The 12,357-nt window shown below is 37.9% G+C and overlaps 3 non-coding genes across 3 annotated transcripts; 1 reads left to right on the plus strand and 2 right to left on the minus strand.

The window, feature by feature from the left end:
• The first annotated feature begins 5,172 nt into the window (after positions 1 to 5,172).
• On the plus strand, positions 5,173 to 5,246 carry trnan-guu. The gene has a single exon. It is a non-coding gene; the product is annotated as a tRNA-Asn (tRNA).
• A 5,718-nt stretch (positions 5,247 to 10,964) lies between these two features.
• On the minus strand, positions 10,965 to 11,038 carry trnan-guu. Its single transcript has one exon. It is a non-coding gene; the product is annotated as a tRNA-Asn (tRNA).
• A 476-nt stretch (positions 11,039 to 11,514) lies between these two features.
• Positions 11,515 to 11,588, minus strand: trnan-guu. Its single transcript has one exon. It is a non-coding gene; the product is annotated as a tRNA-Asn (tRNA).
• Between the last annotated feature and the right edge of the window lie 769 nt (positions 11,589 to 12,357).

The following is a 12,357-nucleotide window of genomic DNA, read 5'->3' on the forward strand; positions in this document are numbered from 1 at the left end:
CGCCTCCTCGCCCCCAGTGAGATTAATCCAAAATAAAACATAAAAATCCAGGATTATAACATTTTTATTAATTTTCTAAACATCAATATAAGGACCTGAATCTTTGTTTCATGAAAACCACACTAACAATCTAAATGTGTGATTAAATGTTTAGACAATTTAAACAAACGGAGTTGCTAACGCGTTTACAAATGTATAAAGCTACTGAGAACCAAAACCGGAAATACAGCAATTCCCCTAAATTAAAAGCATAATTACAAAAACATGAATGAAAGGTGTCAAGAATCCTTTCACTTAAACTGTTTCAATTTTTAACTAAATCTTTATTTAGATTATTTGACATCTTTACCTCTCCTTAATATGTGTAACACATTTCGACGTATTGCTGTTGCTTTATTTTGAAGGGTCATCACCGGATATGTAGGCTACTTAAATGTTATTCGAATAGGAGCGACTGGCTGCTAACATTAATGAAGATTCCACAGACACTCCTTTTATATCCTTTAACATATTGGCAGTATATTACCGTATTGTTTAAATAAATAAGTCAAACTCACCCTGAATGATTCATTTCCAGTGTTTTCTTCTTCGTGTCCTTTGGAGGAGCTGAGCGATGCAACCTCTCACGCTGTTCGATTGGGAGACTCGTTTCCTTGACAACGCTGCATTATAGCCGTTGTCATGTGATTGCGTTTTCCGGGGTTCGATTTTAACAGGAACCCGTTACACATTTTGTGTAGTTAAATCATATGTGATTGTTTTGGTTTATTCAGACTATTTATTTGAATCCAAATTAAAACACAACTCCATCCTTTCCTACGTGCTTTTTTCTCTAAACTATGAAATTATGCGAAGTTAAAAACAAATGCTTTATGTGTAAATCAAATAAATTCAAGATCCAATCCTTTCTAAGACCAAGAAACACATAGAGGAGGATTTTTCTTTTTTTAAATGCTTTACAAGTTTGTTATACTAGAATAACAGGCAGATTTTATTATATTATTATTATTATTGTTATTATTATTAATATTATTAATATTACTATTATTATTATAAATCATTATTATTATTGATTACTATTATTATTTAATAATAATTATTAAATAATAATGATTAAATAATCATTATAATCATTTTTATTATTATTATTATTATTATTATTATTATTATTATTATTATTATTATTATTATTATTATTATTATTATTATTATGTAGCCTATTTCTAAATTCATACTTCAACTGACATGGAAAACCGGGACAACAGCATCACCATGTGGCTGGATTATAAAATTGCTGTTTCAAAAGATTCATTTAAAAACTGAATTAAATAAAGCAAAACAAAAGGGAAAATATAAAAATAAAATTTATATAATAAAAACACAACACACCACCTAGGCTATATGGATTAAATATACAAAGAATAATAATGATAACTGCTTAACCTTGTAAAGCCTGTAATTAACACACTTTTGGACGGTTGGTGAGTTGCTGTTGGCTTGAATGTCACATAATAAGAGTTGGATTCATAGGCGTTTTTTGACCAAACTTGGGGGTGCTGATGCACCATTAAATTAAATCAAAGCATTTTTTTTATAATGTATGCCTTTTTTACATTGGAAAAAAGAACAAAAACATAGTAAATATAAAAAAGTCTAAAAACTATACGGTACTTGGATAATAAAATATTATATAAAAAGTATACATACTCTCCTATTAAAGATGGAAAAAATCAGCTGCCAGTGAAAAAGCCAAAATTCAATGAAAATAGTGTTGAATTGTGGTTGAACAGAAATATTAATAATAAACAAACAAACAAAAACCAGGTAAATCAGAACGATGGAGCTCCTAAACTAAAATGTTGAGGGAATCACTGCCATCAGGTGTTTTCTTAAATGTTCGGTCAGATTTCTAGTCCTGTTGATGGTTTGTTGGTGAAATGTTCATGAGCAAAAAAGAGAGCAAGGAGCTCTAAAAATCCTTATTATTTTTAAAATCACAATTCAAAATCAATATTTTAATTGATCAAATCATAATTTGGCATAAATTAAGTAAAATATATATATTTTTTGTTAGTTTAAATATTTTGAATTACCTTTTGATCATCATATTAACTCCAACTAGAATGTTTGTATTACTTTGTTTATTTTATATTTTAATTGCTTATATAAATAATGTAATATTTAATATTTTATTTATTTAATTCTTTGAAATGATTTTGGTGGGTTAAGCTAATGTTGACCTCCAGGTGTTGCAGTAAAATCTGTGACCCCTCATATATTGTTGCCAAACTGGTCGCTACGTGTATTTCACTATAAACTTTTTTTAGGTATAGACATTCATTGTGTGAAATTAGGTGAAAATGTAAAGCCATAGTAGATAGAAGTTATTAGTCGACAGACTGATGAGAAGACTCCGCCTCAGCTCGCGCTTCACTAACAATATATTACGGGTCACGGATCGCGTTATAACACCTGTCCGCCATTACACACACGCAGCATCTAATGCGGGAACACACGCGACCGAGAGGCTGGAAACTGGTAAACCATGCATTTAGATACTAGAACAAAGGTGCTTATTATTTGATTGGTTTCGCTACAGCTTATTTTAAGTTCAAGTGAACTTTTTGTGGGTTCATTTTAGTGAAGAAGAGTCGAAAAAAAATCCGAAAAATCTGCCGCAGAAGGAACTAAAGAATTTCCTATGTAGCTAGCTAGCAGAACTCGGCTAACTTTCTTGTTTTTTTGAGCTAGCATAACAGCTGTTTAAGGCCTTACTTTTTTACTGTTGTTTTTCAATATAGTCATTCAAGTTAGTAAGTTTTTACAACAAGAAAGAAGCAAAGGTCGCATTATAGGAATTAATTTTGCGTCATCACTGATATAATTTAAAATAATAGGGCTCGGGATCCACGTTGCATTGTGGGACGTCGCAGCCATACTGACTGCTACGCAAACGTAAACTTAGCTCTGACACAACATTGTTGTTGAAAGAAGAGACAGAAGTAGAGAGAAAAAAGATGTTAAAATCCCGAAAAGGATCTGGAATTTACCGGGACACATTAAATAGAGAAGCCAGGGACCGGTACGGTGACAAAATCAGCATTATTAATCATTTGGATCCATATAAAGTTCCAAACAATGAGTGGAGCACCGATGAGTGAGCGCCTATACTTCAAAACAGTTCCCAAGCTACAAGTCCTTGGAGTCTCATGTGCAGTTCATGAATGGATGGGTTCAGGAGCTGCAGATCATAAAGCCAGCAAACAGTGGGAACACAGTAATCCGTACGAAGGTAAGCTGTGATCAGACGGGCTCTGGAACCTGCTAGTTTAGTAACTGCTAACCGCTAATGCTAACAACCACTCACGCATGTAATGTACTTTTAACTAGCTGCTATGTATTTCAAAGGTGTAGTTAGTAACGTTAACTGCCAACCCTCCGGGTTTCTCACGTATTTGAGCCTTTTCCCGCTGCCGTTTTTATTATTTTCCCGTAAAAGATCCCAACTTTGAAGGAAAGAAACAAAGTAGGCTATAAAATAAAACCGTGCATCTTTAACTTACCAGAATGAAAATGCAGGGAACACACTCTCAATGACATTGGAATACTGTGGAAAGTTATGTTCGGTCGTCTTACAGCCACGATCCAAGCTAGCCGACGACTCTTTATCTCTGACGCTTGGTCTCCATGGTTACGCCTCCAGTCAGGAAAGCGGTGGAAAGTTAACCCATTTTCTATGTTTCCATGGCGATCATGTGTTGAGCTGTTACAGCCCACAATACAGCAACGGTTTACCATGGTTGAAATCAAGTTAAGGTGAAATTAATCAAATTAAAACACGGCTGAGAGGGAGTACAGTACGCGGTATTCATAGGCAGTAGTCTGAGCCGCGGTAAAAGACGCATTCAACATGGCGGCGACGCGAAGTGCTTACGTCACGACGACCAAGCCCTATTACAATCCATTATTTTTTGGGGGATTTTTTCATTAATTTCATAAATTTTTATGGAATTTCGGTGTAACAATCAACATATACCGAATCGAACCGAACCGAAAACCGTGACCACGAAACCGTGAATCGAACCGAACCGTGGATTTTGTGAACCGTTCCACCCCTAATATATATATATATATATATATATATATATATATATATATATATATATATATATATATATATATATATATATATATATATATAGGCCTATATATATAGAGTTGGATTGGGCTGAAATTATTGTTTTGATTAATAATGGGCTCTATGCACAGCTCCACTACTTCCTGAATTTAAAGCAGCTCCTTTGTTTCCTGTCTTTCATTACTGGACGAACTGATTAATCCAGGTGTGTCTGGCCAGTTACTTAGGTCATACACACCTGGATTAATCAGAGCATCCAATCATGAAAGACAGGAAACAAAGGAGCTGCTTTAAATTCAGGAAGTAGTGGAGTTGTGCATAGAGCCTATTGATTATGAAAATCCTCATTAACTACTTTGTAATCAGATTGAGGCATTAACAGAATAATGGTTTACAGACTTTAAAACAGACCATTAATTACAGGGCCTGTAATTTCAGACCCCTCCATGACTTCTAAGTGGAAAAACTTGCAATATACCAGCGTGTTCAGATGCTTCTTTTCCTCTCTGTGGCATTTTTTTCTTCAATTTCAGTTAACTAAACTGCCATGTCTGGGTCATTCATATTATGATGTTGTCTTTCTGTTTCCTTTGATTGTTCATCGCATTTTTGTGGTTTTCTTCCTGTTTATTTTTTCTTTAAAATAAGCTCTTTGTGCTATTAATTTAACTTTAATAACTGCCTTCACTGCATCCAAAGGAATTGTTGAGTCCATTTCAACATTATAATTTTCCTCCCTATATCTTATATCTATTTTTATCTCTTCCACAATTTTTTTGTTATTCAGTATACGCACATTTAGCCATCATATTTATTTATTTTTCCTGTTATTTAAGTTAATTGTTTGATAGACTTCACTATGATCCGACAATAGAGCCCGACCGATATGGGATTTAAATGCTTATGTCGATATTGTCGGTTATCAGATTTAAGCCGATAACCGATATAAATTGGCCAGAATATTAAAATACAGAACATGGACGTACATCCGGTATGGACTGTCCGGTTTTTGTACAACTGAGGCAGCCCACACAGTCTCTGTGGCGCAATCGGTTAGCGCGTTCGGCTGTTAACCGAAAGGTTGGTGGTTCGAGCCCACCCAGGGACGACTTTCTATTGTCTTAATAGCTGTGATGTAAGATATTTCAAGCAACACCGCACTATTTCTGTTCTAATTCAGATCATGAGTGTCATAGTGGATGATAAACACCTAAACATGCTGTATATCTATCCATATTTGTTTAACGAAATTAAGCGCGGCTCCGTCCATCCATCCAATCCGTTTTCTGACATCCTTTATCCCAGTGGTTCTCAAACTTTTTCTGTCATTCCCCACTTTGGACAAGGGGGAATTTTCAAGCCCCGCCTGTCCCCATCGCCCCAACACAATGCTAATGAAATATGCAACAATCTTAAAATGTTCCAATTTTATTGAAGTAACAAGTAGTATCTAAATACAAACTATCTACATCAAATAACAGCAAGCTCAAAAATAAAGAAAATAAAAATGCAGCTGTGTCAAAATTTGTATCAAGCTCAAAGATAGAAAAAATTAAAGTGCCACTCTGCAATCTGTTAATAAAAGAAAAGAAGTGAAATCCATCTGGCAATACAGGTCTATTTATCCCTGCATTAGTGGCTGCAATGAGCCTGTTTTGCATTGCACAGTTTCTCAAAACGGGGTTGCAGGCTTGATACTGCCACTCTCAAGTCATGCTCAATGTTCAGCTGAGATCTGTATTTTGTTTTCAGTGAAGCAACAGTTGAAAAGCCCATCTCACAGAGATATGATGTGGCAAAGGGAAGAAGAATCCACACAGCTCTCTGCCCGATGAGTGGATACTCCCTCTCCACTCCAAACCAGAATTTACTATGAGTCTGAGCATTAAACCTGAGCCTCAGGGTGGAGTCAGACGTCATTTCAATAAACTGGTCCTATTTATTTAAGATAAAATATTTCAAATTCAGTTAATTATGATCAACCTGCGCCGCCAATCCCGGCGCATGTGCGCTTTATTTGCAGTCTGGACGCTGAGGGTAAACATGCTGTGTCTCTGTAGCGCTGAGAGGGACTCCTGCGATAGCGGGGGAGAACGGGGTTGGGAGGGAGGAGGCGCCCCACGGCAGCACCTGCCGCTGGAGGACAAGAAAAGGAACGATACGTGCTTTCACGTAAGAGTCTCCAAAAGTCGCTAATTTGTCACTAGTCGCTTTTTTGATAAAGAGTCGCTGGAGGGGTCTGAATATAGCGACAAAGTCGCTGAGTTGGCAACACTGGGGCGCGAAAGTTTATTCCGTTACAAATAATATGCCGACGTCACGTCAATCATTATTTTGGCACTTCAGTTCCAGGTGAAATTTTTCTCATATCTAATGTTCTTTTAATTAGACTGCATGTAGGCTAGTAATGATTACTTTGTGGGTTTGATTGGTCTAAAAAGCGGCAACATACAGCTATAAGGACAGTTTGCTCTCACACGTTCTACATTTATAGTCACACACACACACACACACACACCGGAACTTGGCGCGCCCCACCTGTCACGTCTCAATTCCCCACCAGTGGGTCGCGCCACACACTTTGAGAACCGCGGCTTTATCCGAGCTTGGATCGATAGGGCTGCTGCACCTTATCTCCAGCTGTCTACGGGCGAGAGGCCGTGGACAGGTCACCAGTCCATCTCGGGGCAACATAGAGACAAACAGGACAAACAACCATTCACGCACACACACACCTAAGGAGAAGTTAGAGAAGCCAATTAACCTAACAGTCATGTTTTTGGACTGTGAGAGAAAGCTGGAGTACCTGGAGATAAGTGAAGCATAAGTGAAGCTCCAATGCATTTAAATATTTTTCAGAGGGAACAACTGTCACCATGTCTGTTTTGTGATTAAATAATCGAAAACAAAATCCACATTGTTGAGCCTCGTCAAACATTTTCCCAAAATAAGCCCTGCAAGACAACGCGGAATACTTTTTAAAATATAGGTGGAAACTCAGACTTTCAGATCAACATCTTGATTATTACTGAAGTGAATATGAACTGAATCATGTGAAGCATATCTGTTCCACAATTGTTTTAGTGAAATATGATTTTCGGCAGCTTTGCTAAAATGGGCCTAAACTGCCAAATGTTTTCTTCCCGTCATAAATGGCAATTTGTATTGAGTATTGAGAAACAATCATTGTCTGCTGTCCGGGATCTGTTAGTGTTATGGTTGCAAGCAGTCGTTAAGGACACAGAGCCAGGCCCTCTGAAGTCCGTTTAAGTTGTTATATATGCTGCTGATCCTAGACTATAGTAAATGAAAGATCTACCATTTTCTTACACCTGTAACACGTTACATCATGGAAGTTAACACAACACAGTTGGATTTCAAATAAAACCACCCTATTGCCACTTTAACAAGGCATGTATTAGTCTAATGAATGGGGAAAAAGGATTTAACTATTAGAAATTGATTATATATAACTGATGGGTCTCCCTCTTTCCTTTACACTCAACCCTGCTAGACTTTCAAAGTAAGACTCCAGGGACTCTACAAAGTTAAAGACTCTTGTTACCATTTGCATGTTTCCAAGCGATACAAGGCTTTGTCTATATATAGACTCAAACTCACTGCGGATCCAGACATTTGAATTGAGAAAGCTTCCTGGAGAGGTGGCGCAACGTCTTCAAATCTTGGAAACCAAGTTCAGTGGATATTTTTTGAATTTTTACGGAATTAAAGACTCTCCTGTCATGATGGGTCTAATACTTTTTTCCCACATGCCGAAACACTCACAGAGAGATTGTCAAACTTTGAAAGCTTATTTTCTTTATCTTAAAACAAAGAGACAGAAACCGGGTTATCTCAGCTTGGGGGTTCTGCGGCCAGGAATCCAGGTCCGACTGCACAAAGGAGAGAGAGATTAGGTGGGTTTAAAGTTGGTGGGGAAAAATGCAGATGAATAATGCTCTGCTATAACTTGAAACTCACTGCTTGAGTTGGAGGGTGGTCTGAGGTTCCAGTTTGAGGTGGTTGAAGGTGGATGAGTCGTTGGAGGGCGGACAGGTACGTTTATGGTTGCACAGAGGAGCAGCGGAGCAGACTGTCTTGAGGTAGTTGGAGTTCAGAAGAGGTGAGTTGTGGAACTCTCAGCGTCTCGAGAGGTTTTTCTTCCAGGGCTGGAAGGACTTAAAAAACCCCAGAGGATCTGTAGGTTTCCTACTGAAGATTTACAAGGCAGAAGGGGTAAGAGCATGAGTTAACTCGAAAAGTTCAAAGATTGACTCAGCAAAAGCTCAGAGGGGCTAGAGTACACAAAACAGGCAAACACTCTAGCGAAGAGGGGATGACAGTCAGCTGCTCATATACTCCTCTGAGGTGATGAGAGATTCGGTGTGGGTAAGTGAGAAGTGTAGGCAAGCCCTCCAAGACAGAAGTAACCCAATGGCACCATCTGGTGGACGAATGGTGGAACTGAAAAAGAACACAAACTGGAACCACATCTACATTATACACAGATACTAATTTCAGCATATGGTTCAACATTGTGACCAAAACTCAACCGCTTTGTTTAGATTAGACTCTAGGGGGCTTTTCAAAACACACTGCCCTGCAAATTTCAAAATTAAATTCTCCCATTTATGCTGTAATAAATAATCTTTGAATCTTACATTCAAATAATCTTTGAATGTAAGACTCCAGGGACTACAAAATAAAAGCCTCTACATTATACACATGTATTAATTGCAGCATATTGCTCAACATTATGAGCCATAATTTTGTAGTGGCCTTTGCAAAACACCCATGACTGCAAATTTCAAAATAAAGCTCTACCATTTCCACTGTAATAATACATCAATTAAGATAAAAACAGAGGGGAAGCATGATTTAACATTTGGAAATGAATTCTACATCACTGATGGGCATGACCCTTTACCTGACACTAGGGCTGGGCGATATAGAAAAAAAGCTTATCGATAAAAAAAAATGCATATTGATCGATATCGATAATTATTGAAAAGATTTGAAACCATATTTTATGTGCAGCTCTGCCTGGACTTTTTCTAATATTGCCAAATGATTTAATTTTAATAAAAAACACAAACACAAACTTCGAATTAAATCTTTATTTAACCAACTTTTTTAACCATAACAGAATTGTTTTAAGGAAAAATAACTTAAGAGACCTGAGTTATGTTATTAAATACTGACAAAGAATAAACTAAAGTGACCAGAAAAGTGACCAAAATAAATATAACATAAATAAATGCCCCCCCACCGCCGCCGCCGCCCCCGTTTCCTGCTTTAACCTGAGTTATTACTTTGAAGTTTCTGGCCCCTCAGCATTTTTATCTCAATTGTTAGAACTACGTGGGAAACTGCCCAGAACTGAAAATATATATATATATTTCCCGAAGATTCCTCGGAGGAGAGCCGCGTCGGGGCCTACACAGCTCGTACTCCTGCGGGTGTGAGCGGCTGAGATGATAAAAACAAAAAAAAGTTGGTTGTGTTATCAGACTTCGTTTTCACTGGTTCCCGACACATTTTACAGATGACAAGGGTTTGTTTTTGGTCCGACTTGCCATGACCGAAATACTGCCAGACTGCCGAACTACAAAAACCCTTCTTTGAAACAATTTCCTCCGCCTCTCCTTGCTGCCTCTTCATGTGCTCTGTGTTGTGGTTTGAGAGGGCGGCGCTTGGTGACAGCATGCCTGGGTCCGCGATTGTGATTGGTTGGGAGAAAGCAGTGACTAGCATAAACCTACATGCTAGGCTACAATGAGAAGGAAGGAAAACTGTTTCTTTTTTATCGAACTTTTATCGACCCTCTTTTTTTTCTATTGCGCCACACGTCTATCGATCGATATATATCGTTATTGAATTATCGCCCAGCCCTACCTGACACACTACTCTAATAGACTTTCAAAATAAGACACCTTGGCATCTTCAGTGTTTCCAATTAATGAATGAGATGGCCCGCCACAGTCTCATTTGGGCCCGCCACAGTCTTACATAGTCACAGAGAGAGAGAAAACAAGATCTGTCAGTTTATCAGAACATTCCACAGCTGTACTTTCATACCACCCGTAACCCAGCGCCATAAAGAGACAAATTGTTTACGGCCGTAACCAAGCGACAGGAAGACTGTGCGCCACGCTCATAGATGGTCAGTGGCGGTTCTACTCCCCTGTCGGTTATATTCTTCTTTATACAATAGTAAATAAACACTTTTATCTGACCAGATTCCTATTTATGAGTGGAAAAACATTTGGCAGTTTTGGCCCATTTTAGCAGAACTGTGCCAAAAATCACATGTCCGCCTGGTGGCCATGGCCACTAAAGCCATTGTGGAACAGATATGCTTCAGATGATTCAGTTCAATTTGCTGCATTGATATTCAAGATGATTATCTAAACGTCTGATATTATATATTTCAAATATATATATATTTAAAATATATATATATATTTTAATAAAAAAAAAATATATATATATATTTTTTTGTTTTTGTTGCAGTTATTGTTTTGGAAAATTTGGGATTTCTTTTCCTTTGTTTATCACCTACAAAACGGACATATTCCCCCTGAGAGATATCAGGGGGACCATATTGAACATTCTTGATGTATCTCCACTTTATTGGTCAAATATATTGTTATATTACACTTTCTTTACATCGTCCAGCACTACATTAGAGCTACACTTGTTTTTATTAAATTAATTTAGATAGAAATAAAGCATGTTTAGGTGTTTGTAGATCACTGTCACCCTGCTGATTTGAATTAGAAAAGCAGAAGTATCTTGCATTACAGCTACAAGGACAAAAGAGTGACGTCCCTGGGTGGGCTCGAACCACCAACCTTTCGGTTAACAGCCGAACGCGCTAACCGATTGCGCCACAGAGACTGTGTGTGCACACTGGCTTAGGATGGAAACACATACTTTGTGAGCTATGAAGGGGTGACCTCTGGTGTTGTGTCAAGGCATACCTTGTCTAAAGACGATCCTGGCATATCTTACTCAAGCAAGAGTGGGACTACTTAAGCATATTTTTTTACCTAAGTAAAAGTAGAAAGTAGTCAATCAAGAAATTACTCAAGAAAGAGCAAAAGGTACTTTGTAAAGTACTTGGGGAGTTTGCCCAAATGGTATGCTTGTGAGGTAATGGGTGCAGCTGAAGTTTTATTGCACTAAACATGAGTTAAATCATTTCGCAAAATTAGTATTGTAATTTATTTGTGTTTGTTTTTAAGAAAATCATGCCATAGAAATGCGCCATGTTTATGTTATGATTTTTCAATATAATACCGCTGGTCTTATTTTACAACAGAAGAAATTCAGTGTTGCTTTAAATAAGTGGCATCTGAGAGATAAAAACAAGTCGTCCCTGGGTGGGCTTGAACCACCAACCTTTCGGTTAACAGCCGAACGCGCTAACCGATTGCGCCACAGAGACTGTGTGCATTTCTCTCTCACGGCATCGTATTAGACTTTGCAGTGAGTGGTGAAGGGGCAAGTTCTGTGTGTTCATCTCATTAGGCTGATACTGTGAGGTTGCCACACATGTTGAGAAAGGGGGACATCAGAGCATTATTTGCAGTTGTTTTCCCCACACTGATGCTTAAGCAATTAGCATGCCTACTACGACGTAGGGCATACCAAGGCACATTGAAATACTCGTCTGCCTTATTCAGCAGTCAACATTTCCTCATTAGTACATTGCTGAATATCCGCGGCAGTCCTGCAGGAGAACAGGGTCCGCTGTACAGACGGGGAGGAGTAAAGCTTGTTTCAACATTTGTGGGGGAGAGCATGGGACTGGAGGGGGAAGGGAGCTTTTACTAGTGTTCTGTGGTGGGGGAGGGTAAGTGGAAACACACCATGACAAAGTCTCTGTCCCTTGTAGGCAGATAGACACTGTCATAAAAACAGTCCCGTGTCTGCACATACTTATATGGACCAGTGAAATAGTCCAGTATCCACTGGGATTCAAGACTATGTGCTGATCCAAACCTGAGAGCTCCATATTGTCACTTAAAATATAATCAATATTTTCCATAATTTTCTTCACTTTTTAAAGAATGATCATGTGAAATTCAGCACAGAGTGCAAGCTGAAAACACCCAAAAAATCAGATTTTAGATCATATTTTACATTCTCATTACTAATTTTTATATTTTACTAATGCAGTATTAAAGCCTCTATTAACCTAATAATAGAGGAAA

Source organism: Cyprinodon tularosa, unplaced genomic scaffold, assembly GCF_016077235.1.
Source record: "Cyprinodon tularosa strain WSP-4 unplaced genomic scaffold, ASM1607723v1 ctg195, whole genome shotgun sequence".
NCBI classification, from domain to species: Eukaryota; Metazoa; Chordata; class Actinopteri; order Cyprinodontiformes; family Cyprinodontidae; genus Cyprinodon; species Cyprinodon tularosa.